Source organism: Equus przewalskii, chromosome 3 (assembly GCF_037783145.1).
Source record: "Equus przewalskii isolate Varuska chromosome 3, EquPr2, whole genome shotgun sequence".
Classification (NCBI taxonomy): Eukaryota; Metazoa; Chordata; class Mammalia; order Perissodactyla; family Equidae; genus Equus; species Equus przewalskii.
Window position 1 is genome coordinate 72860783 of NC_091833.1, and position 22158 is coordinate 72882940.

Here is a 22158-nt window from a genome sequence, read left to right on the forward strand (position 1 = left end):
TTACTAGAGCCTTGATATAACAGGTTCTCATTAACTTGAAGATATTTGCACATTTTTATACCTGGATCTAATTAGTATTTATACAAAGAGTGATTGGTACCAGTGGTCAAGACTGAGAAAATTGAAATGACTGATGGGAATGTTAATATTTGGAACGTTGTTCTGGTTAATATACTCTTGCAGTACTTAAGGGAATTGGAAAGAGTGAAGAATGTGAGTAATTGAGGTCATTTCTCATATAAATCTGGAAGTCTACAGAACTCACAGAAGTAGAGAGATTCCTTTAAGTTTGCTGTTGCAAGCCAAAAAATAGCCCTACTAATTATGAGAAATAAGGGAGACTGTGAGGAGATAATATAATGATTTATGGACTTTCTTTATAATTTGGTAGGAACATGACCCAAATGCAGAAACACTTATTCATAGGCATTGGACAGATGAGACTGGGTCATTTGATACTGAGGAGTTAAATAGATAAATGTAAGAGATTTCTCAGAAAATATCTGATGTTTGAAATGTGTCCCTGAGCTACCCTGTGACAAAGAAAAAAGTCTGCAATTTTAATGGAAGAATGCTATATGTTTTTTTGTGTGTAAGGAAGACCGGCCTTGCACTAACATCTGTTGCCAATCGTCCTCTTTTTGCTTGAGGAAGATTGTCACTGAGCTAACATCTACGCCAATCTTCCTCTGTTTTATGTGGGATGCTGCCACAGCATGGCTTGATGAGCAACGTGTAGGTCTATGTCTGGGATCCGAACCCACAGACTGCAATACACACATTAATGCAGTACTTAATTCTTTTTTTCCTTCCTTCCTATTAGTCACCATATTGAGCACCTACTGGATGACAAGCATTGTGCTGGTGTTTTGAAATACACTTATAGATATCACAACAACTCAGGGAGTTTCAGGAATATGCTGCAGATGAGGAAATTTATATTCAGCAATGTTAATAAAATTGCCCAATATCACAATGCTAGCAAATGGAAAAAATATATCTTTCTGAATGCAAATGCAATACTTTTCCATTACATTGTGCTGTATCATTTTAAACGTATGTTCTTTCAATCAATGAGTGTTCATTGAGTGCCTAGTATCTGTCATGCTCTATTCTTGACAATGAAAGAGAGAAATAAAATGCAGTCTGTTCTCTTATGATTCTCATAGTCTAGTGGAGAGAGTATTCCCATCGACACATATTTTGGGAATCACGGAAATTTGGCTTGGCCTTAGTATTTCTTTTTGGGAATTCTGTACAAGTTGAGAAAATGAACTAAGAGCAGAATGCCACTATAAAATTTCATGAGGGACAGACTCCAAAACAGCTGAAAAGTCATCTTCATTCTGATATAAAAATTAGTAAGAAGAAAATTGAAAAAGAGAAAAATAATATACTAAAATGATGTTTTCATTTATCAAACTTTAAAACGGAGTTTTCATAAATGACTTAGGGATAGATTTTCTGATTATTCAAGCCTATAAAGGCAAAAATTTTGAGCAAAATCTTATTAAAATAACCGCAATAAAATGTCAAGTATTGGGGCTGGCCTGGTGGTGCAACACTTCAGTGCACACGTTCCGCTTCAGCCGCCTGGGGTTCGCTGCTTCAGATCCCGGGTGCAGACATGGCACCGCTTGGCAAGCCATGCTGTGGTAGGCGTCCCACATATAAAGTGGAGCAAGATGGGCACGGATGTTAGCTCAGGGCCAGCCTTCCTCAGCAAAAAGAGGAGGATTGGCAGCAGTTAGCTCAGGGCTAATCTTCCTTAAAAAAATATGTCAAGTAGTCTCTGTGGGTGAATGTCAAAGAATTTTTAGTTTAACCTAAGCTATAAATTCTATGTTACAGAATTCTTTCTATAAGACATGTTGCTGAAACACTGGTTCTTGACTTATATCCTGCTGTGCATACAAACAAAAAAGTTAACAATATTATTGAGTAAGTATTTTTCTTATTTTATAATCACACATTTAGATATGAAGATAATTTTTTTTTTTTTAAGGAAGGTTAGCCCTGAGCTAACATCTGCCACCAGTCATCCTCCCTTCACTGAGGAAGACTGGCCATGAGCTAACATCTGTGCCCATCTTCCTCTACTTTATATGTGACATGACTGCCACAGCACGGCTTGACGAGCAGTGTGTAGGTCTGCACCTGGGATCTGAACGAATGAACCCCGGGCTGCCAAAACAGAACATGTAAACTTAACATGTGCCACCGGGCTGGCCCCTGAAGATAAATTGTTTTAAAGTTTTACTAGGTTGAGTTAATGAAGAATTTAATTATCCTTCTGCTTACTTGTTGAGAAATTTCTAGGTCTCACATAGCTAACAACTGAGAGGATCTGATTGAACTATTTATGGAATGGAAAATCAGTAGAACAAATGTCATATAATTGTGACTGACAAAACAATTGTGGTGAGGGCAAGGAGGGACATGTAAGTAAGCAGATGGTAGATACTTTTTCACATCCTTTAATTCTGTGTTATAAAAGTAATTATAAAACAGAAATTTTTTCTGCCCTTGAACAAGAAAATAGTGAGCTAATAATATCACTCTACTTAATCCAAAAACTGTCTACATGACATAAAAACGATGACGGAACTGCTTTGTCAGATATCAGATGTTCAAACAAGATGGAATAGACGTTATTACATTTTTAAAGAAGATTAAATTATGGCAAGATTTAATAGTGTGCTCTGCCAATAACAATACTAACTTATAAGACAGCTTGCTTGTAGAGAACATAGTTTATTTGTTAGAATCTGCTAAACTAATCACCCAACTGGTATGACTTGCAAGCAGAAGTATTTCTTACTTTGTGCCTGCTAATAAAGAGTCTCCCCACATTTTGCTTCACAGAACGTTCTGAAATGAGTGTGCATGGAATGAAAGCTGGGATACAGGTGGGAATTTGGAATTTTCTTATATTGAAGCCAATTAAATTTCTCCATTGCTATATTTCTAGATCCAAGATTAAGGGACATTTTATATCAGGTAGGTGAGTGTAAAACAACAACTAAGCAAAAATATTGCTGATAAAGTAATATGTGAGGACATTTTTAAGTCTTCTGAAAATACGCAGAATCTTCTCCAAGTAATACAACCAATTCCAATTGGAGGGATTGATTTAATGAAATCACAGGAATTGAAGAGCTGATAAATCTTTATCTAGAGGATGGAAAACTTTCAAGCTTTGTGGCAATGTTACCATCAACAGTAGCCTATACTGGCAGAATTATCCCAAAACATCTGACAGCCATCAACCACATTTGGAAGTGAGTGGAGAAAGTTTTTCCTAATTAAATTTTCAAACTATTAGAATTGACTGTTAGCATTTTTAGTAATGAAATTGTGATCATAATTACCTTTGGGGGAAATTTTCCTAATTTTTCTTCAAGTCTTATAAGTTCATTCTATGATAGTATTAGTTGGCTTCCCCTAATTATTGCTTTTAACATTCAACTATTTGGCATTCAACCAAAAAGTGTCTTGAGGGCACATCTATAATTACAGTGTTGTGACAATTTTAGTAAGAGAGACATTGGCACAAGGTTATCAAGTAGTAGATATAGTAGGTAGTGGATTTTGTGGTGGGGCATCTAGAAAAGGTCTTCACAAGTGTTTTGAGTAACAGTTTGCCAAAAGACAAAGTCACTTTTGTGAAAGTATTTAGAAAAAAACCAAAGAACAGATAATGATAACCAATTTGACAGAAAGTTAAGAAGTTTAAAACAATTGTAAATACAACTGCAATAAAACTGTGTTCTTTTTGGTCAGGTGTCATCATGTCTTCTATGTTGTCTGTACAACCAATCGGATATATATTATAAAAATAAAATTTTCATATTTAGTGTAATGTATGTAATATATTGCATATGAATATTTACGTGAATGTTTGTTCTTACCATTGAAGGAAGCAGGATAATCTATTTGTGCCTATTGTGAATAACTAAAGATTATACATTTACTTGCTCATTCCACAAAGTACTAATATTTTTCTCATTTATTCTTTTTTAGGCTCAAGAAATATGTTTGTTTCTGCCATAATTCTTAGGACTTATAGGAATTGTCAGGTTCTGCCAATTAAAACTAGAAAAAATGGCACTATGATACTTTCTCTTCATTAAATTAAAGAAGTTTCTCTTTGCTTTCTTCTACAGGGAGCAGGGCAGATTAAGATAAAGAGGAAAAAAAGGGAAAAGATGGATATGATTTTCACCAGTTGACTTCTGCTTTTAATCCCATGGCCCTCTCCTATGTGAAAACAGGCAGGGGGCAGATGGGAAGCAGCCTTCCTCCTCCTTGATCCCAGCTCAAGGAAGCCAAGTGAGCTTCTGCTCTTGGCCAGCCCAAGTCGGGTACTAGTGGCACTGGTGAAACAAGGTAGAGATGAATTATGTGATTTGCTACTTAAAGTGGCTTTACAAGGCTCAGTAGGAAAAAATAACTTGCATGGATCGAAGCCAGTTCTTCCAATGTGAGGATGTACATTAACATTTTGTATACAACTTAATTTGTTTTCCTCTTGACCTTAGCTTTTGAATACAATATAATTCCCTTCCAAACCCCTCCAGACTTTATCCAAAGTGGAGGCAACTGGACTACTAGAGTAAGTTTCCATCTCTAACTCCTCTTTACTAATTTGCGTATGATTATTCTTTGGCAGTGAGAGAGGACCCTGTTAGTAGGGCTTCTGGGAGTGAGAATTCTGTCCAGCATTAGGTCAAACTTTCGCTGTCTTCTTGATTTGCCTCACTTTTGTGGTCATAAGAATGGAATCATTTTACAGTTCCCCTGTTTTTATTTTGGTCATTTTTCACTAAGGTCTTGTGACCTCCGTGTGTCTTCAAATGCACTGACGCCACACATTATATTTCTACTAACAAAACTCTGATAGTTTGCCTTCCTCCAAAACAATAAATTTCCATGTTGTCACCACTACCTATTCTACGCTAAGTTATAAAAGGATTTGCAAAATTTCCCTGCATATCAATGAGATCAGTAAACCCTTGTAACAAGGCAAGTTTGAAAAGAAAACATTCTCTTTATTCATTATGCATGTTTTATCAAGAAACAACAAAATTATTTTTGTGGTAAATTAAGACAGATAATAAATAGTGTTAATAAATAACTTACTCTAGCCTTCCCAATGGTTTATCACATTATTTTCTTCCCTCATGGCTAAAGCTTCCCCTCTACACATACAATCTCCAATATTTTTTCAAGCTTCTTTTCAAGTATGTTAAAATAATTTAACATGAAGCAAAGTAATATTATTGATATTTAGCCCACAAAAAATCTTCATTGCTTAGTACTGATTTTAAAAAAGAAACGATGGTGCATTAGTTCAAATGAAAAAGTTTTATCATCAAAAAAAGTGTGATATTTAATTTTAAAAATATACACTATTCCAAGAGGCCTCTACAGCGTGAATGCTTTTCTCTAAATCACTGTGCCATTATTTTTCAGACAGCCTGGCCTGAGGTAATTAGTTTTGCTTCTCTTTGTGAAATCCATTGAGAAGAGGTCAGTGGATAATGAATGTGAATCAGCAAATCTTCAGCACATTCATTTTTAAACAATTCTCCACAATGACTAGTTGTTTCTGGCATGGTCCCCACTGAGCAAGAGCAGCCCGCCTGACCCGGGCTCCCCAGCGCTGGGTGATGTGAATTGGGTTTTGGCACATTGTTTTAATATTTCAGCCTTTTCTGAAGTTAGGCGCACATAGACATTTTCTCTTCATTAATTTAAATCTTATGAAAACAGACAAGATTAAAATCAAGTAATTTAAGAAGTTTGTTGGAAACATAACTCTTTGCAATCATTTTGGGACCAGGAGATTGAAAGGTATATGTAAATGGAACAATAGGAAAAGTGGTCTTAAAGGGTAAATGAGAGGGCTAAGTGGGATAGGTGGCATAATTTGTGCCTTAAAATAATATCAGTTTTGTTTTATGGGCTCCTGTGAGGAAAAAGATTGGTAAACATCATTTAAAAAGACTCAATAGTAATCTGGTTATTTTCGCAAAGTAATTTTTAGAATTTCTTAAGACTTTTTCATACAAAGTGAATGTGCCAAATTTTAGATCATTTTACAAACGGTGCTGGGTGATTCAGCAATTTTATCATAATTGTATTACATTAATTATAATATCAGTCATTACACTTAGTAAGTAGTTAGTAATATTTATATTTTGTGGTTACTTAATGAGAAACTTTAAAACAAATAAATAACTATAAGTAAATAATGTAAGTAATAAATAATAATTAACTTCCTGATTCTAGAAAGCCATAAGAAACATATTAAATACTCCCACTTACCACACCTCTGTGTTTATTTTTTAGGATGTTGTGATGGCAAGGCAACGTTTCTTTTTCAAAACAGGGTTTCTCATCCTTTTCTGTTCCTCCATCCTTACTCAGGAGTGTGGCAGTGAGGGGCCTTTCATGATCTAGGCAAAAGAAGGCAGGCAGGGCAAGGTCCATTAGCCCAATACTTGAGGTTGGACCTGGTGAGAGAAAGTTGGTGTTTATGCCGATTCTCAATTTTGGGAGATCCCTTGGGGGTTTGGCATGCTTACATTTGCTGCCAGGTGAAGATGTAATTTCTATGCCTAGGAAGCTATTCCCCTCAATAGATAAATCCAAGAACATGAGTCATGGACAAAGAGTGATAATAGCATTCATGGTCCCAGATTGTCATTGAAGGTGGATTTGTCAGCCAATTGGACAATACTGAAGAGAATGTAGAGGGCACAAGTCTGCTCTTAGTGCAAAAACTCTAGTGTCCATAAGAATCAGCTTAGGTGTTTGTTACAATGCAATGTTCCTCATACCCCTTCTAGAAATTGTGATTTAGCAGATATAGTTTGGAATCTAGAAAGCTGCATTTTTTAAAACATACTTTAAATTTTAGAACAGTTTTAGATTTATGGAAAACTTGTGAAGATAAGGCAAAGAATTCCCATATACTCCACACCCAGAGAGCTGTATTTACCAAATAAACATGATGACTCTGCTGAGTGTGTTTCAAAACTCTCACATTGAGAAGTATTAGGTTACACTATTGAGGAAGCAGAGTAGGGAGTGTCTGAATTCCAGGCACAGCTTGCTTTTTCTGGGTACATCATAACCTGAACTGTTGGAACAAAAGTCCACAGGCGAGAAGGTTGCAGTGGTGGCAATTATAAAGAAGCTGATAGGCATTGCCCATGAAATACCAGGACTGGAAATGTGACTAAATTTTAGGGCTGCAAGACTGTGAGACTGAGGCTGCTGAGATAGTTCTCTCTTCAAACAGGAACAGTCCTGGCCAGAGCCTGCAGGTGGGAGATGTCTGTAAATTGAAGCAAAAGTAACCGGGAGAAGCCAAAGGAGGAAGACTTTCTTTCAATATATTGGACAAGTTCCTAGAAGACCTCATTAATAGAGTTCTATGATATAATGATATCACTTGCTTGTAGGGTCCTCTAATTAGTCAGGAAGCTTCTACTATTGAAAAATGGCGTGGAGTCTTCAAAGTGTAAAATATCTTTCAATTTTTCTGCTTTCAGAGTAATATTTGTTCATCATTCTGTATACTTTGTTTTGGATTATAGGTAAAATATCCTTTAAAAAGTGAGAGTTGAAGATCAATATAACCCAAAAGAAAGCTAAGAAATGTAATCTACAACTCTGTTTATAACAATTTTTAAAGGCATGCTGAATGGATACTTTTTTTTTTTTCTGCTTTATCTCCCCAGACCCCACCCTGTACACAGTTGTATATATCTTAGTTGCAGGTCCTCCTAGTTGTGGAGGATACTTCTGAACATGGGACTTATAAAATAATTTCTTAGTTTAATTTATGGGCTAGTCTAACGATTTAATGGATGTCTCATAGAAATGAATGTAAATTCATCATAATGAAAGAATTGATAGGTTTATGACAATGCTATGACAGCTGATTAATGTGTGAAGTGTCAGTATTAATGATAAATATTAATAAATACTGCATATAATTGAATTAGCAATGATAGAAAACAATCTTTTGCTCCTGTGCAGAGCTCATTTAACCAGGCAGAGATATTATTTTCTCATGCTTAATAAGAACACTTAATTACAAAGTAGAGTACCCCATACAAGATTCTCCAAGAGATTCCATTTATGTTGCCCAAGCATACATTCATAAGAGCTAAATTTTGTGTGACCTCTTCAGAAATCCCAGCTTTGGTGCTAAAAGTTCATATTTATATGTTATTATTTTTGAAAATAAATTGAGTACTCATAGAATATTGAATATGTATAAAATCTATAATACTTACCAGTCCTTGACTCCCTTTTTTAAACAGTAGGACACAACCTCCACTCTGCCAGCAAAGTCTGCATTTCAGTAAGGGGGACTACATCGTATATTAGTTTTTGAGTGTTTCAACGCAAAAAAACCTTGGATTATTCTAGTAGTAGTTTTTGTGAAGAATGAAAGGAAGGTAATGTTAAAAATAAGGCATGCCTACCATTCTCTTCAATCTTTTCATAAATTATGTAGCATCAAAAGCAGATGGTGTAGCTGAAACATTATTTTATTCAGAATAGCTGAATCTTGCCCCTGGGTGGAAGGAGAAGTGAACTTGATATAATTTTTCGCAAATTTGAAAGAATCATATGGTAATCGTTTACACCATCCCTTATTATTTGAAGATAGAAATGTCTAAAGAGACCAAATTATGACTGGAAGCCATTGCTGTGCAGGACTTCTGATTACTATTGTTCGTAGATTTTGCCACAATTTGCAATCCAGCCTCTGCTGAAGCACACATTCCCTTAAAATGAGTCAAAACATTGTTTTTGACACAGGGTTGAGTTTGTCTGACCTTACTGTTTTTTCCTCAGAATTCCACAGATATGCTTTGTGCTTACAGTAGCTATTATAAACAATATTTGGGAAAATCATGGTATTGTTAGATAACAATGGAAAATAATTTCATGCACATATAAATTTGAGGCAAATATGCATGCAGGTGAGAAGTTTAGTCTCATCCAAAATCTATTGAAAAAACTTAAATCTTATGCACTGTTTATCTCCTCCATTAGCATCTAAAGAACATTTTTTTTTTCAGATATGAAGCGACTTTATGTGTAACTTTCTTTCAGCATTCTAATTTTCATCACAATCTGTCCTAAAAGAGACTTTATTTTATTATGGAAATTTTAAACCATACACTAAGTGAAAAAGAATAGAATAATGAATATAACAATAACTTAGGTACATCCATGACTGAGCTTTAGTAAGAAAAGATTAATTGATCATTTTATTTCAGACTGAACAAGTGTACACTGAATACTTAATAATGCATGATAGCTTTTTTCTAGGAGTTTTTATATATCCTTTTACATTTGTCTTCTCCAAATCCTATGAGATAGATATCATTACGCTCTCTCTGTTAATAAGGATTATGAAAGTAAATAAAGAGAAGTGAGCCACTACTGTACACATGCTGAGTTCTCCAGAATCAGAATATGGCACCAGACTCTCTAATTTTAGATCTAATTCTCTTTCCACAGCACCAGAGAAAGAGAGTCAGAACTTCATGTGAGATCAAGGGATGGAGCAGGAGGTGAGAACAAGAATTAATGGGAATGCTGGGAGACCAGGGAAAAGGGAATAAGACTGTCTTGCTATTCTGGATCTCTTTTCTTGAGAAAGAGATACTGAGTGCGAGGCGATGAATATTCTTGGGATCCAGGGTTCTAAGCAATCTCTTTTAATAGTGACTTGGGGAGAATGGTGACTGGGGTGGGTGGTTGTTTCATGGGACTTTGTTATTCATCTTGTTGGAAAACAGAGCAAGGTGATCTTCTTCATAGACACAGATGCATCTTACATGTGTCTGAACCATAAGTGATCCTGCATATTCCTAAATAGATATCTCTTTTTAGCTAACAGTGGCAGGTGTCAATGAGTCAGATTTTATTGTTTTAATAACTTTGTTTATATATTAATTTTTAATAGGAAAAATGACTTTCTGTTAAGTTGGAAAATTCCACATAACATAGTAGTGGTCTTTAATTGGATCAGAGACTAAGTGAATTGTGGGAAAATACTTTTCATGCTCCATGACTTCTTCGGAATCATTTTTCTCCATGAGGTTAAAAGCTCAAATACTTGACTTCTTGGATGCTTAGCTTGTTTCTAATTTTGAAAATATCTAACTTTTATCATGTCATAAAACTATCAAACAGTGGATCTTCTTGAAGTTAAAGAAGTTTTTTTTCTCTCTGTTGATCTGGATATGACAAATTCATGGGATTTTATGGTGGAAAATGATGACCTTAAAAGTCTCCTCTTTACTGATAATCTCTGGCAGGTTTTCAGTAAGCCAGATGAACACTTGCAATGATAAGAAACTTATCATGTACAGGAGCTTGAATAGACTGCTGTTTAAGAGCAATGACTCTGAAGTCAGATATTTTGGGTTTGAATCCAAGCTCTGCCAGTTACTGTATCTCATAAAATTATGGTGGTGATTTAATGAGTTAATACATCAAAATTATTCAGAATAGGGTACCACATGGTAAATGCCATATAAGTATTACCATTATATCACAAGGACATGCATTTCATTTCCGAATTGATATAATTTGAAGTACTTACAATCTATCTTTAATTTAAGATATGAATTGGCAAAATTTTCTTGTAAAGGGCCAAGTGGTAAATATTTTCAGCTTTGCATAAGGTCTCTGTTGCAAGTACTCAACAATACCATAAAACACAAAAGCAGTCTTTAACAATACATAGATGAATGGATGTGGCTGTGTTCCAATAAAACTTTATTTACAAAAATAAGTAATGGAGAAATGACATCAGAAACATGGTAGAGTGAGCTCTTCCCTTAGTCTCTCGCCCTAAAATACAGCAAAAAGGACATTGATAAACCAACAGAGGACTTTCACACAACACAACAGATGTCTGAGAGATCTGCACAGCCATACATCTGAAGGTGGGGTGCTGGACTGCTGGATCCCCCTGGGAGGCAGTGGAAGGCAGTAAGGTGATCTCCTTTCCCTCCCTGAGTGGCTGTGATCTACAGCACATGACACCAAGAGAAGAAGGGGGAAAAGGCAGCCTTCTATGGGAATGCTTGTGGTCTCAGAGTTGCTTCCCAGCCTGTGGGAACTCTCTATACCGAGGCAGCTCAGCAAGTGCAGGGATTCCTATACCAAGCCAAGCAGCCCAAGCTGGCATACAGTGAGTGCAGCAGGGGATTGTGCATGTGAAAGAAAGCCCCCCTCCCACCTCCCAGCTGTCACACCAGATAGGCTGGTTGTCCAGAACAGAGGATCCCTCCCAGAGTGCCTGCACATATGTGTGTAAAGCGGTAGTGGCCAGCAGGCAAACGCAGATGGGTCCTGTCATCAGAGCTTCCAATGGACAGACATGTGCCAGGGGTTGTAGAGGGCTCAGAAGATACAACTCCTGCCCTCCTCAACCGGGGTGGCAGGTGGAATCTGCGACCAGATACTACTACTATACAACTGCACAAGTCCACTGCATCAAATAGCATGAAGAGTACATTAAAACTCCAGAGCAGAGGGGAAATGACAAGTATCAAGAAATCAATCCTGAAGTCACAGAAATTTACAACCTAAATGACAAATAATTCAAAATAGCTATCATAAAGAAACTCAACAGGATACAAGAACACTCAGAAAGACAGCTCAATGAAATAAGGAATAAAATTAATGAGCCAAGGGAATTATTCACAAGAGATTGAAACTGTTTAAAAAAAACCCAATCAGAAATGTTGGAGATGAAAAACACAATAATTCAGATAAAGGAAAATCTGGTGTCCTTAAAAAATAGAGCTGACATTATGAAGAAAGAATCTGTAAGCTAGAGAATTAGAAATGCAACATAAGGATTATAGGTATTCAAGAGGGAGAAGAGAGGGGAAAAGGAACAGAGAGCCTGTTCAAATAATAGCTGAGAACTTCCCAAACCTGGGGAAGGAGCTGGAATTACATGTAAATGAAGCTAATAGAACTCCTAATTACATCAATTTAAAAAGACCTTGTTCAAGGCATATGTTAGTAAAACTGCTAAAATTCAATGACAAAGACAAAATAGTAAGGGCAGCAAGGCGGAAGAAAATAGCCTACAAAGGAACCCCTGTCAGGCTTTCAGTGGATTTCTCAGCAGAAACCTTACAGGCTAGGAGAGGGTGGAATGATATATTCAAAATTCTGAAAGACAAAACTTTTCAGCCAAGAATAGTCTACCCAGCAAAAATATCCTTCAGATACTTTGGAGAAATAAAAATTTTCCCAGATAAACAAAAACCGAGGGAGTTCATTGCCACAAGACCCCACCCTCCTACAGGAAATGATCAAGAAAGCCTTCATACCTGAAAAAAGAAAAAGAAGAAGAAAGGCTTACAACACCGTGAGCAAGGAGATAAATAGAGAGACAAAATCAGAAAATTGCAGCTCTCTATCAGAACAGGTTAGCAAAAGCTTAATTATAACATTAAAGATAAAGAGAAGGAAAGCATCAAAAATAACTAGAGTCACTTCATTTTAATCACAAACTCGTAACACAAAACAGTCTAAGTTGTGACAACAATAACTTATATGGGGAAGAGGAAAGTGATGGAACCTGCTTAGCCTAAGGATGTAAAAGTTTATCAGAAAATGGACTATCTCATCTATGAGATCTTTTACACAAACCTCACAGTAACCACAAAAAAACAGAACAGAATCACAAATGATAAGTAAATAGAAAACTGAGAAAACCATCATAGAGAAATACAAGTCAACTGGCAGTCAAAAATACATGGGATGAGAAACAAGGGAAATACAGAAAAACCATAAAACAAGTGATAAAATGGCAATATTAAGCCCTCATATATCAATAATCACTCTAAACGTAGATAGATTGAATTTACCAATCAAAAGGCACAGAGTACTGGAATGGATTAAAAAACAAGACCCAACAATATATTGCCTCCAGGAAACACATCTCAGCTCTACAGACAAACGCAGGCTCAGAGGGAAGGGATGGAAGATGATACTCCAAGCTAATGGCAAACAAAAGAAAGCAGGTGTTGCCATACTTACATCATACAAAGCAGAATTCAAGACAAAAAAGGCAATGAGAGACAAAGAGGAGTAGTATATAATGATCAAAGGAACACTCCACCAAGATGACACAACACTTGTAAATATATATGCACCTAACAGAGGAGCACCAAAGTACATAAAGCAACTATTAGCAGACCTAAAAGGAGAAATTAACAGCAACACAATAATAGTAGGGGACCTCAATATCCCACTTACATCAATTGATAGATCATCTTGACAGAAAGCCAAGAAGGAAGTAGTAGAATTAAACAAAAAACTAGACCAGATGGACTTAATATATATATATAGAACACTCCAACCAAAATCAGCAGAATACACATTCTTCTCAAGTGTACATGGAACATTTTCAAAGATAGACTATATGTTGGGAAACAAGGCAAGCCTCAATAAATTTAAGAAGATTGAAATCATATCAAGCATCTTTTCCAACCGTAATGCTATGAAACTAGAAATCAACCACAAGGAAAAAGCTGGGGAAGTGAAAAATACATGGAGGTTAAACAACATGCTACTGAACAACCAATGGATCATTGAAGAAGTTAAAGGAGAAATCAAAAAATATCTGGAGACAAATGAAAATGAAAATACACCATGGCAACTCATATGGGATGCAGCAAAAACAGTCCTAAGAGAGAAATTTGTAGCAATACAGGTCCACCTTAACAAACAAGAAGAATCTCAAATAAGTAATCTTAAGCTACACCTAACAGAACTAGAAAAAGAAGACCAAAGCCCAAAGTCAGCAGAAGGAGGAAAATAATAAAAATTGGAGCAGAAATAAATGAAATAGAAACCACAAAAACAGAAAGGATCAATGAAACAAAGATCTGGTTCTCTGAGAAGGGAAACAAAATTGAAAAGTCCTTAGCCAGACTCACCAAGAAAAAAAGAGAGAAGTCTCAACTATATAAAATTAGAAATGAAAGAGGAGAAATTACAATGGACACCACAGAAATACAAAGGATTATAAAAGAATGCTATGATAAATTATATATTAACAAATTGGACAATCTAGAAGAAATGGATAAATTCTTAGACTCATACAACCTCCCAAAAACTGAATCAAGAAGAAATAGAGAATCTGAATACACCCATTCACAAATAAAGAGATTGAAATAGTAATCAAAAACCTCCCAAAAAGTAAAAGTCCAGGACCAGATGGTTTCTCTGGAGAATTCTTCCAAAAATCCAAAGAAGATTTAATACCTATCCTTCACAAACTACTCCAAAAAATTGAAGAAGATGGAATACTGCCTAACTCATTCCCTGAGGCCAATATCACCCTGATCCCAAAGACAGAGAAGGACCACACAAAGAAGGAATATTACAGGCCAATATTGCTGATGAACATAGATGCAAAAATCCTCAACAAAAGATTGGCAAACTGAAAACAGCAATACACTAAAAGGGTCATACACCATGGTGAAGTGGGATTCATTCCAGGGATGCAGGGATGGTTCAACATCCACAAATCAACCAATGTGATACATCACATTAACAAAATGAATAATAAAAATAACACGATCATCTCAATAGATGCAGAGAAAGCATTTGACAAGATACAGCATCTATTTATGATAAAAACTCTCAGTGAAATGGGAATAGAAGGAAAGTACCTCAACATAATAAAGGCCATATATGACAAATCCACAACCAACATCATACTCATCAGGGACAAACTGAAAGCCATCCCTTTGAGAACAGGAACAAGACAAGGGCGCCCAATCTCAGCACTCCTATTCAACATAGTACTGGACGTTTTGTCCAGAGAAAATAGGCAAGAAAAATAAATAAAAGGTATCCAAATTCGCAAGGAAGAAGTGAAACTCTCACTGTTTGCAAATGAGATGATTCTATATATAGAAAACCCTAAAGAATCTATTGGAAAACTATTAGAAATAATCAACAACTACCACAAAGTTTCAGGGTACAAAATCAACTTATAAAAATCAGTTGCATTTAGGGGGCTGGCCCCGTGGCCGAGTGGTTAAGTTCGCGCGCTCCGCTGCAGGCGGCCCAGTGTTTCGTTGGTTCGAATCCTGGGCGCGGACATGGCACTGCTCATCGGACCACGCTGAGGCAGCGTCCCACATGCCACAACTAGAAGAACCCACAACGAAGAATACACAACTATGTACCGGGGGGCTTTGGGGAGAAAAAAGGAAAAAATAAAATCTTAAAAAAAAAAAAAATCAGTTGCATTTCTATATTCTAATAACAAACTAACAGAAAGAGAACTTAAGAATGCAATCCAATTTGCAATCACACCAAAAAGAATAAAATATCTAGCTATAAAGTTAACCAAGGAAGTGAAAGACCTATACACCGAAAACTGTAAGACATTATTGAAAGAAATCGATGATGACATAAACAAGTGGAATGATATTGCATGAACATGGACTGGAAGAAAAAACATGGTTAAAATATCCATACTACCTAAAGCAATCTACAGATTCAACACAATACCAATCAGAATCTCAATGACATTCTTCATGGAAATAGAACAAAGAATCCTAAAATTCATGTGGAACAACAAAACACCCTGAATAGCTAGAGCAATCCTGAGGATAAAGAACAAAACTGGAGGCATCATAAACCCTGACTTCAAAATATACCACAAAGCTATCCTAATCAAAGCAGCATGGTACTGGTACAAAACCAGACACACAGCTCAATGGAACAGAATTGAGAGCCCAGAAGTAAAATCACACATCAACAGACAGCTAATCTTTGATAAAGAAGCTGAGAACATACAATGGAAAAAGTAAAGTCTCTTCAATAAATGGTGTAGGGAAAACTGGACAGCCACATGCAAAAGAATGAAAGTAGACGATTATCTTTTGCTGTACACAAAAATTAACTCAAAATGGATTAACGACTTGAAGGTAAGATGTCAAAACTTAAAACTCCTAGAAGAAACTATAGGCAGTACACTCTTTGACATTGGCCTTAGAAACATCTTTTTGAGTAGCATGTTTACTTGGGCAAGGGAAGCAAAAAGAAAAAATAAACAAATGAGACTTCATCAGACTAAAGAGCTTCTGCAAGGCAGAGGAAACCAGGAACAAAATGAAAAGACAACCTGCCAACTGGGAGAAAATATTTTCAAATCATATAGCTGACAAGGGGTAATCTACAAAATATATAAAGAACTCACACAACTGAATGACAGTAAAACAAACAATCCGACCAAAAAATGGGCACTGCATATGAACAGCCATTTTTCCAAAGATATACATATGGCCCATAGGCACATGAAAAATGTTCAACATCACTAATCATTAGGGAAATGCAAATCAAAACTACAATGAGATATCACCTTACACCCATTAGAATTGCTATAATTACCAAGAAAAAATAACAAATGTTGGAGAGGTTGTGGAGAAAAAGGAACCCTCATACACTGCTGGTAGGAATGCAAACTGGTGCAGCCACTATGGAAAACAGTATGGAGATTTCTCAAAAAATTAAAAATTAATTAAAAAGTTAAACTTAAAAATTAAAAAATTAAATTAAATTATTAAAATTAATACCATAGGACCCAGTTATCTCACTACAGGGTATTTATCCAAGGAACTTGAAATCAACCATTGAAAGAGAGGTATGCACCTCTATGTTCATTGCAGCGTTATTCACAATAGCCAAGATGTGGAAGCAACCCAAGTGCCTATCAACTGATGATTGGATAAAGAAGATGTCACATATATATATATGTATATATATCTATACACACACACAAACACACACAATGGAATACTACTCACCTATAAAAAATGACAAAACAGTCCCATTAGCAACAACGTGGATGGACGTTGAGGGTATTATGTTAAGTGAAATAAGCCAGAAAGAGAAAGACAAACACCACATGATTACACTCATTTGCAGAAGATAAACATATGGACAAAGAGAACAGATTAGTGATTACCAGAGGGGAAGAGGTTGAGGAGTGCGTCTAAGGGGTAAACGGGCACATCAATATGGTGAATGACTAATAATAACGTACAATAGAAATTTCACAATGTTGTAAGCTGTTATGATCGTGATAAAATAATAATAAAAAAATAGATGATGCACCAGATATGGCCCATAGGACAGAGTTTGCTGACCTCTTATTTAGGAGATTATTTCAATTCTTTTAGGAGATTACTTCAGTTCTTGGAATGAATTGTTCTTTCAGACAAGAAGCACACCTTAAACTCAAATCGAGAAAAATATTTCCTATAGAAGAAACTCATAAACTCCATATTCTCTTGACAATCCATCTGGGCCACCCACCTGATCATGATTGCCTACACAGTGGCAGAATGATGGCATTTAGAAGGTCAGTATTTAATTAGAGTGAAAACTTGAAAAGGAATATCGAGTTTGAGTTTACGACTAAAATATTACAGTCTATCAAAAGAATATGTTGAAAACATTTTTAGCTAGCTTTTAAATGAAGACGTGACACCTGCTGTGTTATGTTATCATTTTGAAAAGCAAAAACCATACATATTTATGTGGCGTATGAAGACCTCATCTGACAGTGTATCAGAAGAATTCATAAGTATAGATTCATAGCACTTCAATTAAGATAATTATATTTTATATAAATAGAGGCTGAAAACACAGCATACAATGATTTGAAATTTAAATTAAAAATGTAAAATATTTAGACAATTATTTTAAAGTTCAATAGCATTAGCTGTCCTCTTCCAAATTCTACATAAAGCAGCAGAAACCAAAGAATTAGTTAATAGTTTTGAATACTATTCTATTAAAAATAAGTGGTCAAATGAATTTTTAAACTGAAAATTAAGAATAACAGAAAATATTGAAATTTGAAAACTAGTTCTACATACACAAGAATAGTATTCTGAGAAACGTCTAGTTTTAATAAGTATATGTTGAAAGTGCTTTTAAAAGCTAATATTATAGTTATAAATTTAAATAAGATTTTGAGATCTATGTATACATGAAATAACAAATCTAAAAGATAGCAGATGCATTGCAATTACAGTCATTTTCCTAAGTATAAACTGATCTGTTATAATATCTAATGCCAATTATTAATAGAATTAATAGTACGAACTTTTCTTGTCTTTCTCTGTACAATGTACCAGACTTCTTAGTTGGCTACCCAGGCATCCACTTTGGGGGATGAATGGATGGCTGTGAGGCAGAGAAAGAGGAGATTAGAACTTGCAACAGAGGGAATGCGGAGAGAAGTAGGTATATTAGTCATATTTAGTGGTATTTGGCTTCTGACATTCAAAACAAGGATCATGCTATTGGACAATAACCTTTCAAGTTAGATATTGTCCCAAGGGAGGATTTCTTACATTCCTTTTACCCCCCCCCCCAATTACCCCCTAGCTTGGAGTATTAAGTGCACAGACGTCAGTAGTGTAGGGGAACACTCCAGGACAGTTTGAGAGCAGAGCTAAGCTATGGAGAGAGGGGATGCTATTCAAAGAAAGCTTAATTCTTTCTGTCTCTGGGAGTGCCATGAAGGAGAAAGAAAAGAGAAATAGGAGATTGGATCAACCATGAAGATACTCAGTTTCCACACTTCTGAGTCTGGATTGAGAGGAACAAAGTATAAAAGGTAAATGAGGAGAAGAGTAAAGGACGGAGGTGGTTGGGCACTCACCTCTGGCTCCTGTTTGGAACTGTAGAAAAAGTCCAAATATCAAGCTTATCTATGTTAATATGGGTTGCAGCCCCAGAAGTAAGGCAGAGGTAGCATTTCAGAGATAATTCGTCTGAGCCAAACTCAGTGTTTGTTTATCAGTAACACTGAGAACTGAGCTCAGAGCTATTAGGCTTGCTGTGGTGCCATGTGGTCAGACTGGGGCAACACTGCAGCACAGGTTGGGTGGACCTCTGGCCTAGTGGACTGGATAGAAAATGTAGCTACAGATTTAGATATCTGAAACCAAAGGTTTCAATTCTGAAAGGAAATATCACAGGAGTATTTCCTGGATCCCAAAAAAGAAAAAACTACAAGTTCATCATTTTCAGATTTTAGCATCAGAAAATGGCAGGAAAATCAACGACCAATGGACATGTGATGATGTTGAACAGACTAGCTGATGCAGGTGCACATGACCAAAGCCCAGGATAAAGTCTTTCTTATTTCAACTCACAGTGACGCACAGCCACACATCTGTCACCCTTTGTTCCCAGAGGCCGATTTGCAGAGGAAACAGATGTAACTGTGAATTATATAACAGACTGTATCTTCTTATTTAAGAAAGACTGAGCACTACTTGAAGGAACTCCTACAGTTATCACATTGGTTTACCTTTAAAACAAATTAGACATTCAGATAAGCTTCCCAACCTTAGCAATAAGCACGTGCTTCAGCGGAAGACCAGGTTGATTATAGACTAAAGAAAGAAATACTGCGCAACTGAACTGTAGTGAAGTTATATTTTGTGACCTTGCTTCAATGTCATAATTGCAATTTATAAGTGTCCTTTTGATAGAATCTCATTATAAACACCTCAAGGGTATTTATACACTACAGATAGTAAAACATACAATTTATTAATTATGGCAAATGAAGATAAAGAACATGGAACTTATTTAACAAACACATGAATGACTCACATTAACCTATTGCTTAAAAATTCTCTCTGCCAAATATTAACCTATCCGTTGTAAACAGCTGTTTATTTTAAAAGTCTATTAAGTATTTTGTGAGTTCCCCATTCCGTCATGGGCAAAAAAAAGGTGAAACGAAAAGTCCCCACTCTAGGGGAACTTCTTATATAAGAAGCTAAAATTTGAGTGCTTGAAAAATTAGATATTACCTCTTAGAAATATCAGCAGATAAAATATTGTACAAATTATTGTTGTAAAAATTCTGGGGGGAAAATCCCAACTTTGGTTGATCTTAGTAATTCATAGGCAATTTGTAAGTGTACATAGTGAAAAAAATTAGATTTAGGTTGATCTGACGGGAAAGCAAATATGGAGAGTGACAGAAATGTAGCAGTTAGGAAGGCATGGGAATGGACTTGGGTAAAGTAAAAATGTATGTTTGGAATGAATAGCAAGTACAAAAATAATAGCAATATTTGCAATGTACATATTTAATATTAACGGCTCCATTATTGAATTATTTTCCTTACTTGTATGTAAGTTGTCATAGAGTTAGTAAATAGAAGATCTATACTTGAACTGAAATATTTTAGCTCCCTGTCTCAAGCACTTTCCAAAACTAAAAGACTAAGAAAATGTCAAGTGAGAGTGGGCATTGAATGTTGGATTGAAGAGTTAGACTTAATGAAATAGGAAGTATGGTAACAAAAACAGATCTGCATAACAGTAACTTCTCCTGGAGTTTATATTTAGAAGGTATGATGAGAAAAAGAAAGATAAATAATGTAACATTAATATATATGTTAAAGCTTTTGGGATCATCAGACCTGGCTCTGAGTCTTGGTTTGCTGTTTACAAGCTTTATTATGTGGATGTCATTTTCCTAATCTGTAAAGTGATCATGATAATATCTATACCATAAAGCTGTGGGAATCCCAGCATATTAGTACCAAATAAACATGAAATGCTACATACATTTGAATAAATGTTGTTAGAATAGTTTTCTCAAATTTAAAATACAATGTTATTTTGCAAAGTCTTAAATGTATGATTAAATGTAATAGTCCTAAAAGAAGGGACGAGAGGGACTCAGGGAGTCCCCATGGCTGTGTACTCTCCACTCCAAGCATAAGAATTAATGGACGTGCAATTTCAACATACTCAGGTATCAGGTGCCCTACTATGTGGTAAATTAAGAATTGTGAGGATTTTTGCAGGTGATATTACACTAAGAATAATACTTGTGATTCTTGGTAGGATAGAAATAATTGGTATGATGTATAAAACCACCCACTTTAATGGCCGAGGCATGGCCCTAGAATTGTAGCGCATCTATTAATTGTAACTCAGATTGACTTTATCCCAATCATCCATAATGGAGGAGAGTTAGAACTACAGTACTTTACTTCTGGTGGGAGGGCAATGGTGAGATCCAAAAATAAAGAGGCATGGAATATCAAGGATATTACTGAAGACAAAACACCAAGACCCACTTTACCCTTCCTGAGACATAGCCAAGACTATCTGAACACTATGGCGAGAAAGGAGTAGAATAAACTGGGGGTCGAGATTGAGGATACACTGGTAGATATCAATGACCGTGATTTTCAGCAACACCGTATAGAGGTATAGGCATTTGGTGGATGCATTGAAGCAGTCACATCTTTAATCACTACTTTTGAGTCTAATTTGAAGGCAAAGAGGAACTTCAGTAAGCTGAGCAATGCTAATTTGAGGAATTGAACAAATATGGAAACACGCGACTCTTTTTCTCTTTGGTATCCCTGTGTCCATCAGTGGGGGGAGGGGAGTATTTATTAAGAATTTTAAACAATGGGCATAATCTTTATGAACCAAAGAGGAAGCTCTTTCCCATACTTTTCTTTCGGGTGTAATTATTTAAGAGAACTTTGTAGAAAAGTAGAATTTGGGGTAAGGCTGAGGTGTTTGGAATGTGGTATGGCATATTTTGGCAGTCCACAGAATTAATTTCCATGCTGTTGGGGAACATTGAGCTCCCTCCTATAGGAAGTTGCCTTAGAAAATGATTATCTTTGGACCTCCCTCCTAGAAAAGAAATGAAATGACACAAAACTGAAGACCTCAAATGGTTGGGCACTAATAGATTAACAACACTGGCAGAAAGGGTCATGTGCCTTGAAAATATTATCTGTAAATTTGATAAATAGTTCATGAAAAGCAACATCATCAACAGGTCTTGTTAATGTTATCTCATGGGAGATTCACCTAAAGGCTAAACAAGCATGGAATCTCCTAGATTTAAGAATTAGTCTGGATTATGATAAAAAGACAATCAAATGCATTCATTATTTTCTAAGTACTTATAAAATACATATAGAGTTTGAAATAGTGTATTGCTGGCTATTAAGAAAGATAGTATAACGTTAGAAAATTCTATTATCCTCATAATTTCTTGAGGTT

General features: G+C 35.8%; 1 long non-coding RNA gene across 1 annotated transcript in view; it reads left to right on the plus strand.

Moving 5' to 3' along the window:
* Positions 1 to 22158, plus strand: part of LOC139082308 (uncharacterized) — a 76762-nt gene that overhangs the window by 19327 nt on the left and 35277 nt on the right. Inside the window, exon 3 of the long non-coding RNA XR_011538187.1 lies at positions 9553 to 9605. This is a non-coding gene — a long non-coding RNA (uncharacterized lncRNA). The remainder of the gene's footprint in view (positions 1 to 9552; positions 9606 to 22158) is intronic.